The sequence below is a fragment of the Euprymna scolopes genome, chromosome 46 (genome assembly GCF_053919585.1).
Source record: "Euprymna scolopes isolate OS-2025 chromosome 46, ASM5391958v1, whole genome shotgun sequence".
NCBI lineage: Eukaryota > Metazoa > Mollusca > Cephalopoda > Sepiida > Sepiolidae > Euprymna > Euprymna scolopes.
Window position 1 is genome coordinate 172,193,902 of NC_136527.1, and position 14,314 is coordinate 172,208,215.

Consider the following 14,314-nt stretch of genomic DNA (forward strand, 5'->3'; position numbering starts at 1 on the left):
TAAGAGATGAATGTTTATCCCGATAACATTGTTCGCTATATCCTCACCCCCATTTAATTAAGATTAATGTAAATAATTAGCTTAAATATCCGTAGTATCTCTTACTGCTGTCGTAGATGTGTCAGAAATTTCGTGAAAAATATTGAATAATTCCACACATGTCTTTCCAAACTTATAACTCCTCGATAAATGTAATTCAAGCCCTAATTTCTTTTTTCAATTAAAGGAGCAAGGACCAAGGTGTCATTAAAAAAAGACGAACAAAAACAAACAAACAACGTGTTTTTTTTAAGCATTTAAACTTGTGTTCTTATAAAATAAGGTTATAAACTTCGGACTTTACAGGTAAATTTCTAAAAAACACTACTTTTTTGTTTTAAATTTGAATATATTATTTATTGATCTTTTATCTTCATTTTGTGATATATAACACTTTGGTGAGTAAATTAATTATTTACTTTTTAATAGACATTTCAAAATTGGAGGCGTGAATTAAATCGACCCCATGTCTTTCCAAGCTTATAACTACTCGAAAAATGTAATTCAAACCCTATTTTTTTTTTCAATTAAAGGAACAAGGACCAAGGTTTCATTTTAAAAAAACAAAAAAACAACAACGTGGTTTGTTAAAAAAAAGGTGTTAAACATCGGACTTTACAGGTAAATTTCTATTAATCTTTTATCTTCAATTTGTGATATATAAAACTTTGGTAAGTAAATTAATTATTTACTTTTTAATAGACATTTGAAAATGTGGGGTTGGGGGCGTGAATTAAAAAAAATCGTTTGTCTAAAATATTATATAGCATAAAATTTCACATTGAATCTGAAAATATCGTAAAAATAGAATCAATAGAAAAATTTTGTTAGATTAAAAAAAATTTAAAATACTTAAATCGTGAAATTCAATTGATTTCATTACTGTTTTTAAAAAAAATTAAAAAAATAATATTTCTATTACACTATTAAAGTTGTATAAAAAGTATTTTGGAAGTATAATCCATAAAGAAAATAAACAACCCACTTTTAAAAGAGAAATTATGAGTTTTTTTTATATTTTATTCGTAGTTTAATGTTAGGGGTGTCAAAAATTCCTACAAAAATTATGATACACCTATGGAGTCTTTACTTTCAAATTCGTCCTCACGTGGTAATGACGACGTGTGCTTCTCGGTAATTTTTTTTTTGTTTGTTTGTTTTAGGTCAGAATACCTCTTTCAATTAAGTAGTTGTTTCCATTTAAAGCGTTCAAAAGTTAAATGTATTTTTTTTAATCTAAGAGAGTCACCATTTATCAAGGCCAGAAGGCTTCCCGAGGATAAGAGCCAAGGAATGTAAGGCGTTAGTGTAGTAATGGTTAATGGTGTAAATTATGTAGAATTTGACTATTTATGGATTTTTGGATTTGAAGGCTAACGTGTTGTATTCAGCCAGCAGAATAGTGTTCCACAGCCGAGCAGTTCTGAGAAGAAGCTTTGTGCATGGAATCTGTGTTTAGATCTGGTTGTAGCTAGTTGAGTGGTTGTAGCTAGTCGAGTGATATTTGTGAAAAGTAACCAAAGGGATATCTTATATTGAAGGTCGGTCGAGCAATTGCAATAAAACTACTGATAGAGCAGGGAAAGGCTCGAAACGTCCCTTATGTGAGAAAGAGGCTGCAGGGAAACAGCAAAGGGCATCACTTAGTATGATTTTAAACCAGGGTTGAACTCTATCAAAGCTTGATAGGATGCGCCGAGCATCATCTGCACAGATGTGGCAACAGAATTTCATTTTAAGGTGTAGACTATTATAATTATTGCCTCTTCAGTGAGATACCTACGAGTGGTATAGTAGTTCAACCATTTTTCTAGCGATCTTGGCAACAGATTTGATATACGTGTTCCATTTATAGATCAGGAGTTAAGGTCAGTTCTAGAAGCTTGTAAAAACATGGAGCTATATCAAGACGAGAACTATTCATTCAAATTGGAAGTCAGACCCATTGTGTCCAGAGCCATTGTTTTCATAGCTTGGTTTTCGATTAATTAAAATTTCCCTATTGCACTACGTTCTCAAGATAAGAAGAGCGAAAATCAGAAAGATCTTGGTTATTGGTGGCCTATGAAGTGTTGCCATAGATTGTGGTGCCGTCTGCACAAAAATGGAAACCATATTGCATGTCACTGGGAATCAGGTTATTTTGGGAGAATATCTGTGCAGAATCGTGAACTCATATAAAACACTTTTTCATATTTTTTTTTTTGATTTTTAAACGGTCAAAAGATTTATCTGTAAAAATATGTTTTGACAGTGAATTAAAATAAAAGTTCTTGGTTTGTATTGCTATACCTTTTCTGTTTATGAAATAATAGCAACCATGTTTCACTTATCATTATTGCGTCAAATGAAAGTTTTGATGAGAGGTATAGTTCGGCTGACTCTCATGGGTTGCTTCAGGCCAGGCAGTATTTTTTTTCTTTTCAGATGAAGATAGTTAATTGTCAAATGATGTGGGCCTGAAATTATTGTTGCTCATGTTAGAGTGTGATCACATGTAATTTATCTTTTCAATGTTAATTTGTCTTGTGTTTCATCTTTGCAGACTCGTCAACAATGAAATATGCATCTGTCATAGTCAGATTATACATGGATGAACGCAACAATTTGTAACAATGTAAATAGAATTTCCAACGAATTGATACTGAGAAATAAAAAAAAACAACCGATGTCGCACTAACAATAGAGATGCGTATTGGTCTCAATACACATTGAATTTACTTCAGCTATTGTGATCGTATTACCAATGGTAAACCACTTTGCAACGACAGTTTCCAGGGCTATACAGCGTCGAAACACTCATTCCCAACACCCTGAACTCACATACTGCAGAAATATATATTGTCCATTATTTTTGTAAAAAAGTGGGGTAACATGCCAGAAGACTAGGATCAGACGATGTCACAGACCTTTCAGCTACCAAATAATTGTTTCATAATAGAGGAGCCCTATATTAATGGCGAGTGAGTTAGCTAGTGTGGATAGTGTCGATTTTTAAAAATGCCACACTGAGTACATGTCATGGTGACATGGAACTTCGAAAACATAATAATCTTAGATGGGTAACACGAATTGTTAAAAGTGTAAAGTGAGAGGGCAGATGAGTTTTCGGGATGAGAAAGAAAGTTCTAAATCAGTCTGCTTATTAAGACTTATTAGTGAGACAGCCAATAATAGGAGTCTGTCGATGGGAATTAAACTGAGACATCGATTAATGCGAGTTGGTCTATGGCAAGCATGCGCTGCAGACAGTCAATAATGCAGATAACAACCTTTGATAATCACTAAGTGATAAATGATTATGCAGAGAACATTGATCACTATATCCACGAATTTAATTTAGAAAAAATGAAAATAATTAGCTAAAATATCCGTAATGTCTCTCATCAGTGTGGTAAATTTTGTCAAGAAATAAAATATTACATATTCTGCGGAATGTTTTTTTTCTGCATGCAAAAAAGTTGTATTTGTATAAAACCACTGATGATGTACAACAGCCAGAATTGTTAATGAGCATCTCCCCCCCCCTCTCTGGCTTTCTTACTCTTTCTGTTTTCTCTCTCTGTGTCTCTATAAGAGAATAGAGAAGGAGAGAGAGAGAGGGAGAGAGAGAGAGAGAGAGAGGTGAGTAAACGTGGAGGTAGACACGTTTACCAGAACCAAAGGTCAGCTGACCAAATTACGTATGTGTGACGTGGTTGGCTAGATCTGAGAGATTTGATTTGAGCTTTGAAGAAGACGGAGTTTTTCCGTGGTCTCCCCCTCTTAACTGGGGAGGGGGGAGACGAACGCTGACGTGTGTGAAGAAGAACCACACAAGCAGATTTCACTTTACACCTGCTGCAGGACCTCTGGGGAAAGTGAAATAAAATCTATAAAAAAACATTCATCGTATTGGAGTGATAAATCTTCGTCAAACAGGTATCAAGTCTCCCTCCAGGATGAGAAATTTCCAGATGGTTCAACAGCGAGAAGCAGAGGTAGGTTCAGAAATTACATGTCACACACACGATTCCCTTTATGATAATCAAACACACAACCATTTATATTAGAGACAATCATACGCACACGGAATCTTTGATGTTATACAGTGTATACACCCAAACGTAAAAAGTGCCCCTAAATGAAGAACTCTATATAACATATTCAAATGTAACAAAAGCTCAATTTGGTACCCCTCAAGGATAACCTCGATGATAACGAATATATAACAGAATTAAATATAAGTAAATACATTAGGTTGTTGCAAAAACAATATCGTTTTCACACGTGTTACCCTATATATGATTGATATGCACAATTCTCGAATTCAACATCTTGAATATTGTCATTTATTTGTTATAATAGCTCTAATTATGTTGAGCTTACGTTAAATGATTATTATAAATAAAATGTGAAATATAATTAAAACATATATATGTGTGTGTGTGTGTGTGTGTGTGTATCTGTGTATGTGTATGGTTGGTGAAAGCACAATATCGTTTTCACACATGTTACATTTATATATAATTTCTGAATTAATTGGATATATATATATATATAGCGATGTTATATATCATTTGGAAACGCGTTTTTCGCTCTTTCGAATCGTGTTATTTGTTACCGTTCGCAACCTCATCATACATTTTAGCAGGTTTTTCGATAGCATGGATAAAATTCAAATCTGCACGATTTACTTGTTCCAGTTCAAACTAGATCGAAAAGCTGCAGAAACAGCTCATGATATAAATGATGCATTTGGCCTATGAATCATAAACGAACGTGTGGCGCAATAGTTGTTCGAGAAATTTTGTAATGGTTACAAGAGCCTCAAAGATGAAAACAGTCGCGGCTGGCCGACAGAGGTTTATAACGCACACTTGAAAACCTTAATTGAAGCCAATCCTTACAAAACCATGCAAGGAGTTTTTGTTTAACCCCAGGACGACCACTCAACAGTTGTTCACCATTTAAAACAAATAGGGAGTTTCTGCCAGACAAGTCATTCTCTAAAATATTCTGATTACCTGACTTAAAACCAACAATTAAAACAAAGCGCCAAAATGTGTTATATTACACAAAAAAACAGGTTTTCATTTCCACTAAGATTTAAATTAAAAAAATAATGAGTTTAATATATTCTATGATAATTATTTGATAAATACTGAAAATTTTATTAAAACCATCTAATTTCCTGGTTTGGGGTGAGTTTTTAAGTAAAGGGAGGGGTCAAAATGTTTATACCTTTTGAGCATCGCATTCATTTTGCACGTACCTATTGTTAACGTTAGTAAACGGACAATCGCTAAAACCTAAACTCAAAACGTTTAAAAAGTTATCTCTTCGTGCGAGTAATTAACAAGTAATTAGAGGTGAGTAATGTTCTGTTATGTATCGCTGAGCAACACAACACTAGATGTATCAGAATTTTGGGGGAATTTTTGACACCCCTAACAGAAAACTGCGAATAAAATATAGAAAACTCGTAATTTCTCTTTCTAAAGTGGGTTGTTTATTTTCTGTATAGAATATGCTTCCAAAATAAACTATTTAAGTTGTTTAAAAAATAATAGAAATATTATTTTTCGTTTTTTAAAAAACAGTGTTTACAAAGTGCGTGCGTGCGCTCTGGGAGCCATTTTGTTACGTAGTGAAATCTATTGATTTTTATGAGATGAATATTTTTCAATTTTTAAACTTTAAAAATCTATCAAAATTTTCATATTCGTTCAATTGTTACGTTTTTTTCAGGGTGAATGTAAATTTTTATGCTCTTTCCGATGAACTGAATGTAATATTTTAGACAAACGTTGTTTTATAAATTCACCCCCCCCCCCATTTTGAAATGTCTATGAGAATTTTAATAATTAATTTTGGTTGACACGTTCTATATATCACAAATTGAAGATAAAACATCAATAAATAAAATACTCAAATTTAAACCAAAAAAAATATCACTTATCTGTAAATTTACCGGTAAAGTCCAAAATGTAAATCCTTCTTTTTTCGATAACCACGTGTTTTTTTTTTTTGTTTTTTTACGTGGAAGCTTAATTTTTGTTTAGAATTTTCCAGTCAATATTTTTCGGTCAGTGTATATTTTTATATTTAATTCCTGGTTTCCTTTTTTCGATATAAAAAAAGACGAAACTATATAATGCAGATTTATAGTATAATAAATAAAAAAATTCCGGTATTTCTTTAAGATATTAAAAAAAAATTTACATTTCATATCTTCGTCATCCCGTAATCCGTGTAAATCCAAAAATGAAAGGACCCAGTTTTCATGTACGATAGCGTAAAGGCGGCAACATTAAAAAAAGGACGATAAGTTATCTCCCTTTAGAAGTCAGACGGAACAAACACTAAGCATTCTTTCAAGCAGACTTATTTACTTGTCTTTAAAGAAATTTATTGGAATAATGGTGAGTTTTTTTTTTTACTACACGTACTTTTTTTACTTTCTGTAACTGATGAGAAAAAAAATATATTGAAAAACTTTTTATTCTGGAATTTAAATCTGTCTAAAGAGAATTTATATTTTCTTATTTTGTTTTAAATAAAATTATTTAAACTTTTATTCTGATTTCAAAATGTACGCTGGAAAATTTTATTTATTTTCTTGTTTTAAAGACATTTGCAAACTTATCTTAATTGTTTTCCCCTGAATTTAAAATAAACTCAATTTCTTTTTTATTTCAATAAATTCAAATGGAATTTCTTTGTCTTTCTGCTTAATTTCTCACATCTTTGAAGAATTTATAAGAAATTATTTGATTAAAATCTTACTTACATTGGAAAATAGGAAATGTCAATCCTAAAGTGTTCTGTTTATATTTTTGATATATACATAAACCTTCGTTTATTTTATACAAAACGGAATAAAAAACTTATATTATAAAGAAGACGTGTTTTGGTTTGTTATTATTGTTATTATTACATTAAATGTTTGTTTAATCATATAGGGTAAATATGAAGAATTTCACCCTTTATTCATATAGGGTCAATATGAAGCCACCCTCGAAAATTCCTTTAAAATTACGGCCAAATCTGTTCATTGCAAAGTGGCCATAAAGTGGGTGCCCATTTGACGTCACATCATTATAGAAAAGTGACCCCCCCACACTTTGTGACCGTTTGTAAAATTTTTTATCTTGGAAACTACTAGTTTCGTGTGCCGTATATATAAATGGTTATTTCCGTTTTCAGCGCCTCCGAAAACCTTTAAAAGTGGAAAATTTGAAAGAATATAATCCAATATCGAGATTATTAAGGTTTCTGAATTAGTGTTTTTTTTTTTACACTTATAGGCTTCCGTACATAAGAAAGTGATAATCTTAACATCCGGTGTCTTTACAACTTTCTTGAAAGACACGCGTTGTCGCGATGTGTGTTGGAAAAATCCTTCCATTTAAAAAATACATGGATTATAATACATAAATATGAATAAATTCTCATACAGGAAGATTAAAAGAAAGCATATCTTACTCATGGAGCAGGTGAGTGATATTTTGCCGTTTAAAATATATATCGTAAGATTCAACTATGTTATTTGTTCGACATTCCGTGAAATGTTAAGTGAAGAAATCGAAGGAAAAATAAATAAAATTGTTTATTTCTCTATTAAAGCATTTATATTAAAATTTGGTCTTTGCTCGTTTTATTGAAATAAAATTTACGGGTTTAAATTACGTTTTCATATTGTTATAATCTGATAGAAAGATAGGTGTCTATTCAAAATGGCGACTCGGCTGAAAATTCCCCCAAAATTCTGATACTGCTAGTGTTATTCCTTCTTCATGGCAACCACCAACACAACAAGCCCACGTCAGTTGTGCTTTTCAACTAAGGACGACAATTCGTGATGTGCTTATTAATGACTCGAAATTGCTAACAGATTGTGTCTGTATGTGAATCTAATTCATAAATATTTATTTTATATTTTCAAATAAAGAGTCTCATTTCTTTAAAAAAATATTTTTTATAATTTTGTTATAAAAAATTGCAAATAAAGAAAAAATGTTATTTTTATCTTTATAATTTTGTTATTTTTATTTAGATCTTACATATTTGGTTTTTTACAATTAAGAAATTGCAAATAAAGAAAAAATGTTGCTATGTTTATTTTTTTTCAATATTTGCTTTTTACAATTTCAATAAATCGCCTCGAAAAAAAGAGGTTATAATATAAACGACCAAAACACAAAGACAAACTAAGTTGATGTTTTTAACTAATAAAAATCTATTTAAATCTAATTTTCTTTTGAGTTTTCTTTAAAAGAAATACCACGATTTTATCATATTAAAAGAAAATAATATATGTTTGAAGAAGGTTTAATAGAAAGTTAGATTCAATTAAATTCAAAATTTAAACAAAGATCAGTAAAGTAACAATTCTTTTCATTTAAAAATAAACATAAAACAAATCTCTTTAAATGTTTTTGAATATATTTTGTCTAAATCTGCGTTCGAATGATTTGGTATAAGAATATGCAAAAATATTAGAACAAAAATTCATTTATGATTAGTCGATAATGTAATTAGCGATACCATCTTGTATTATAATTATTTTCATGGAAAAACCTGCAGCTGTTACAAGAACTAAGCTAAAACTGTTTTGTTTTTTAATATTTATTACAAAAACAATTTGTGGTTATAAATATTTTAGTGTTTATTATTGAGAGTTGCGTCGTGAGTGAAAGAGATAAAAACAACCAGAAATTCTGTGAAGGAAATACAAACACGTGTGGAAAGACAAAGAAGAACTCTTTATTGAGACAAAAAGAAAAGGGGGTTGTGGGATTTTTACAATCAAAGACAGATAATCATAAGAGTAGTTATTAGAATTTCAACACGAGTTGTCCGACTTTTAACATTAATATATTATTTCCATTTTTTTAAATATACTGTACTGACCAAAGATTTAGGCCACAAAAGCAAAATTAATACTACCATTCCCTTTTGCATTATATTAAACCTTCCTTTCCATACAGTGAAAAAGAGACAATTCTGATTCTTTGGCCTTCCTCTCGCCGGGTTGCCCTGCTTGCTGACTCGTCCCCCACCGCCTGCTATCGTCCAGAGAGACGAGGGTAGGTGTGGGTGTCCTTTTTAACTACAACAGTCAGAGAGTTCATGCGACTAAGTCCAGTACGCATGCGTTTATAAAAACTGCTACATAATGTATCTTACCAATGTTTCGCAGTGTTAACTTAAAAATAAAATAATCATTCAAGTTAGTATTTGTGTTGTGTCTTATTCATATGAGATAACAGCAACTATTTACAATACTTTCCTCAGGAAATTTTTTGTGCTAATTTTATTTCAAATAAATTCCATTATTTTCATGATAGATTCATTTTTAATGTCATGAAAGAATTTTCCATTTCCTATTTTATATTTAAAAAGTGAACCAAGTTAGTTTTCCTCAAACCAGATTATGCTGTATGTTTGCCAATGTTGTAAAATATAGTTTGTAAATATTTCATTGAATTTCGTTTTAAAATGACGAACACACGATCGCTTTTGTGCTACTTGTAATGCTTGATTTTGTCTCATCATTTCTTTGGTTGATTTGAATCGTGTGATGTCAACAACCACGAAGACAACTATCTTATTTATTTGGAGCGTTTTGTTTTAAATGAGATTTTAAATGTTGGTGAGAAAATTGTAGCGTTTACCTGCCCCCATAGTCCAGTGGATCTCATGTAAGCAACACATTTCAGAAGCAATCATTGTGAAGTTTAAATTTCCACAGGCGTTTATGTTTTTTGTAAAATGTATAACATTAAACGAATTGCACAATTCAAATCGGAAAAAGTGAAAAATTGAACATTCACAATTCAGGTTTTCATGGTCAGAATTGGAAGATTTGCTGATTTTTTTTCGACATTACAGAAACAATGAAGAATTATAATTACCACAACTGTTTATGTTTTATTTTTTGCTTTTTGGTATCGATTCGTCGAATAAATTGCAGAAACAATCATTGTGAAGTTTAAGGTGAAAAAGTGGAAAATTAAACATTCATAATTCAGGATTTCATTGTCTGAATTGGAAGATCTACTTTGCAGAAACAATAATTTCCACAACTGTTTGTGTTTTCTTTTTTTTTTGCTTTTTGGTATCGATTCGTCAAAGCATTCTCTATTTAATGGTATATTGGTAACATTGGCGTTCTAAAAGAAAAAAGAAAAATCTTTTCATCTTGGTTTCGAGAGTTGCATTTGGTTTGTTTCCATTGTTTTAAGTGTTTCCTTGAACGTGCATACAATGCGCCCTTCATTTAAAGATAGTAAAAAGCTGGCGTTCATGAATGTTTTTAATTCTCGACTTGTAAAGCAGCAACTGTTTTACTCAACAGCAATACTATTTTCAGTAACTGTTAACTTTAAATGGACATCTACTAATATCAAATACAAGAAACCTTGTAAGACAGATGGACATGTTTGGCAGCCTTAAAGGTCACAAGCTTTCCCTTCTATCATTATATTTAATAAAATAGATTTATCCTTTATCTGTTTTTTGTTGCTTCTTCATATTTGTTTCAGTGTTTTACTGGTTATACGCAACTTTAGCTACGAAGAATTACCTTTTACTGGAAGTGAATAAAAATTTCCTCATCTTTTCTGAGAAATCACATCTCCTAGTCTATATGAAATACGCTTAGATGGATAAAAATGAGTTAATAAAAGTGCGGTTTTTTTAATCGCTTTGTTTGTCCAGCTTTCCTGATTAAACTGTATTGTTGATAAATGAATGTGAGACTAGTTAGTATTTTAATTTCTCTTTAATTTCTATCCATAACAGTGAACACACTCCTTAGTATAAGATTTCATCCACACACACTTTGCAAAATCGGATGCTTTCAACCTCTTGTCTATTTCTCTTTTAAAATATTCTGGTGGCAATGTGCACACCAAATTGTAGTTTGTTCATCTGATATAATCCATGTTAATCCATTAAGTAAAATCCATTACTCCACAGAAACTTTTCAAAGTTCATTACTTAGCATAAACATTTCTACGTTCATTAAACATAAACCTTTAAGCATAGACATTTCTACGTTCATTAAACATAAACCTTTAAGCATAGACATTTCTACGTTCATTAAACATAAACCTTTAAGCATAGACATTTCTACGTTCATTAAACATAAACCTTTAAGCATAGACATTTCTACGTTCATTAAACATAAACCTTTAAGCATACACATTTCTACGTTCATTAAACATAAACCTTTAAGCATAGACATTTCTACGTTCATTAAACATAAACCTTTAAGCATAAACATTTCTACGTTCATTAAACATAAACCTTTAAGCATAAACATTTCTACGTTCATTAAACATAAACCTTTAAGCATAGACATTTCTACGTTCATTAAACATAAACCTTTAAGCATAGACATTTCTACGTTCATTAAACATAAACCTTTAAGCATAAACATTTCTAAGTTCATTAAACATAAACCTTAAAGCATAGACATTTCTACGTTCATTAAACATAAACCTTTAAGCATAGACATTTCTACGTTCATTAAACATAAACCTTAAAGCATAGACATTTCTACGTTCATTAAACATTAACCTTTAAGCATAGACATTTCTAAGTTCATTAAACATAAACCTTTAAGCATAAACATTTCTAAGTTCATTAAACATAAACCTTTAAGCATAGACATTTCTAAGTTCATTAAACACAAACCTTTAAGCATAGACATTTCTACGTTCATTAAACACAAACCTTTAAGCATAAACATTTCTAAGTTCATCATTATAAGCTTGCTAAAAAAAGGAAAGCCGGATTACCCTAAAAATTATTACGATTTAAACGTCTCTGAAATGAGGATACTTTTATGAACACAAATAAATCTACTAAAAATGAACTAGAAAGGGATTTAATTTGAACTCTGAATATTGGGCGTCTATTAAGTGAACTTTCTTTCCATATATATCTATATCTATATATCTATAAAAGTGAACGTGTCTGTCTGTCTGTGTACATTTCCCTACGCAATAACTCTGTCAATTTTTAGTCTATAGACTCGAAATTTGAAATACCGGGTACTGAGATTTGGGAAAACGATGTGACGGGTGTCAGCCAGAAATTTGGCTGTTAAGGGGTCAAATTGCAACGATTTAACCTTTAAGAACTCTACCAAACTCCTCCGACAATTTTGGGTCTAGACACTTGAAATTTTAGATATAGGTTCCTTGAACCTGGATCTAATTTAATAAAGTGATTTGAGCCCGAAACTATAAATTTTAAGGGGTCATAATAGGGGTCAAATTAAAAAAGAATTTACTCTTTTTTTTTTGCTCAGCATACACCTCCAAACACTCGGGCAACTCCGGGCTGAAATGCTAGTATATATATATATATATATATATATATATATATATATATATATATATTCATTTCAAAAATGCTAATTTATAAAGATTTTCTTTATGAAACAGATGGACATATCTTGGCAGCGAATTACTAATTTCGTTTTATTAACCTCCCTTTCTTGGACGCTAAGTCCATGTTTAAATTGTTTCCATTTCTTTTCTTCTTTGCTTGTTTCTTTAATTCATCACAGTTGTCAAGTTAACATGCTAAGTGGAAATGCACTTCATTGCACATAACAGAAATCATTCATGCAAATAAAAGTTTGGAAACAAACAAAAAACAAATGCAAAAAACAATCTCTGGCCCCCCTCTCAAATCTTTCACGAAAAACAGCCGTCTAGCTGAATCCACTGTGAAAAATTTCCTCCACTCTTTATCTGTGCCTAAATCAAAACGTGGATTCTATGAACAAAGCTTCTTTCTTAGAATTGCACGCCTATGGAGCTCTGTTCCGTCTGCCTGCTTCCCACCTGACTACAACTTAGATGTCTCCAAGTCCAACGTTAACAAATTCCTAATGAACCACCCCCCTTAAGTAAACACTTCATCAAATCTCCACACTAACGTACTGTACTTGCAATAACTCTTATCCCTGAGTGGCTTCCGAGCCTTGATAAGTGGTGACCTCCGTGTAAAAAAAATGCAATACGTTTCATGCATTTTTTTATTTTTGTTTTTTTATAAGATAAAATTATGTTTTAGACAGAATATCTTCAATAGTATTTTTTTATTTTTCTGTGATATGTTCAATTATGATATTCGATTCGTAGAGAAGTAGACTCCATCCTGTGAGTCCTTGATTTTTATTAATCATCTTTTGTTGAAAAGTTAAATGATTATGGTCAGTCTAGATTGGAATACGATGCAAAGTTACGCTGAAATAAAAGTCAAAGGGTTGCAAGGTTGGTAGCATTGCCAAACATTCTATTTCGATAGTAGTTTTTTTTGTAAGTTATTCATTTTTTATAGAAACTAGCAGGGCTACCCGGCGTTGCCCGGGACCGTATAAACAATGAAAAAACAAAAGCAGATATTGAACATATGTTTTATTCTTAGGGGAGAGGAATCTTTCAGGGTGAGAGAGAGAGAAGATAAAGAGTGTGAGAGAGAGGCAGAAGAGAAAGTTGTTCTATCCTCTTTCCCAAATTTCACTACTGTGCACGTTTGAACTCTCATCCTCGAGTTGCCTATTGGCCTTGATAAGTGCTAATATAGAGAGAAGAGAAACAGGAGTAGAGAGAGAGAGAAGATAAAGAGTGTGAGAGAGAGGCAGAAGAGAAAGTTGTTCCATCCTCTTTCCCAAATTTGAATACTGTGCACGTTTGAACTCTCATCGTCGAGTTGATCCTCGAGTTGCCTATTGGCCTTGATAAGTGCTAATATAGAGAGAAGAGAAACAGGGGTAGAGAGAGAGAATATAAAGAGTGTGAGAGAGAGGCAGAAGAGAAAGTTGTTTTATCCTCTTTCCCAAATTTCACTACTGTGCACGTTTTAACTCTCATCCTTGAGTTTATCCTCGAGTTGCCTATTGGCCTTGATAAGTGCTAATATAGATAGAAGAGAAACAGGAGTAGAGAGAGAGAGAAGATAAAGAGTGTGAGAGAGAGGCAGAAGAGAAAGTTGTTCCATCCTCTTTTCCAGATTTCACTACTGTGCACATTTGAACTCTCATCGTCGAGTTTATCCTCGAGTTGCCTATTGGCCTTGATAAGTGCTATAGAGAAGTAGACTCTATCCTGTGAGGTTTTGATTTTTATTAATCATCTTTTGTTGAAAATTTAAATGATTATGGTCAGTCTAGATTGGAATAGGATGCAAAGTTACGCTGAAATAAAAGTCAAAGGGTTGCAAGGTTGGTAGCATCGCCAAACATTCTATTTCGATAGTTTTTTTGGTAAGT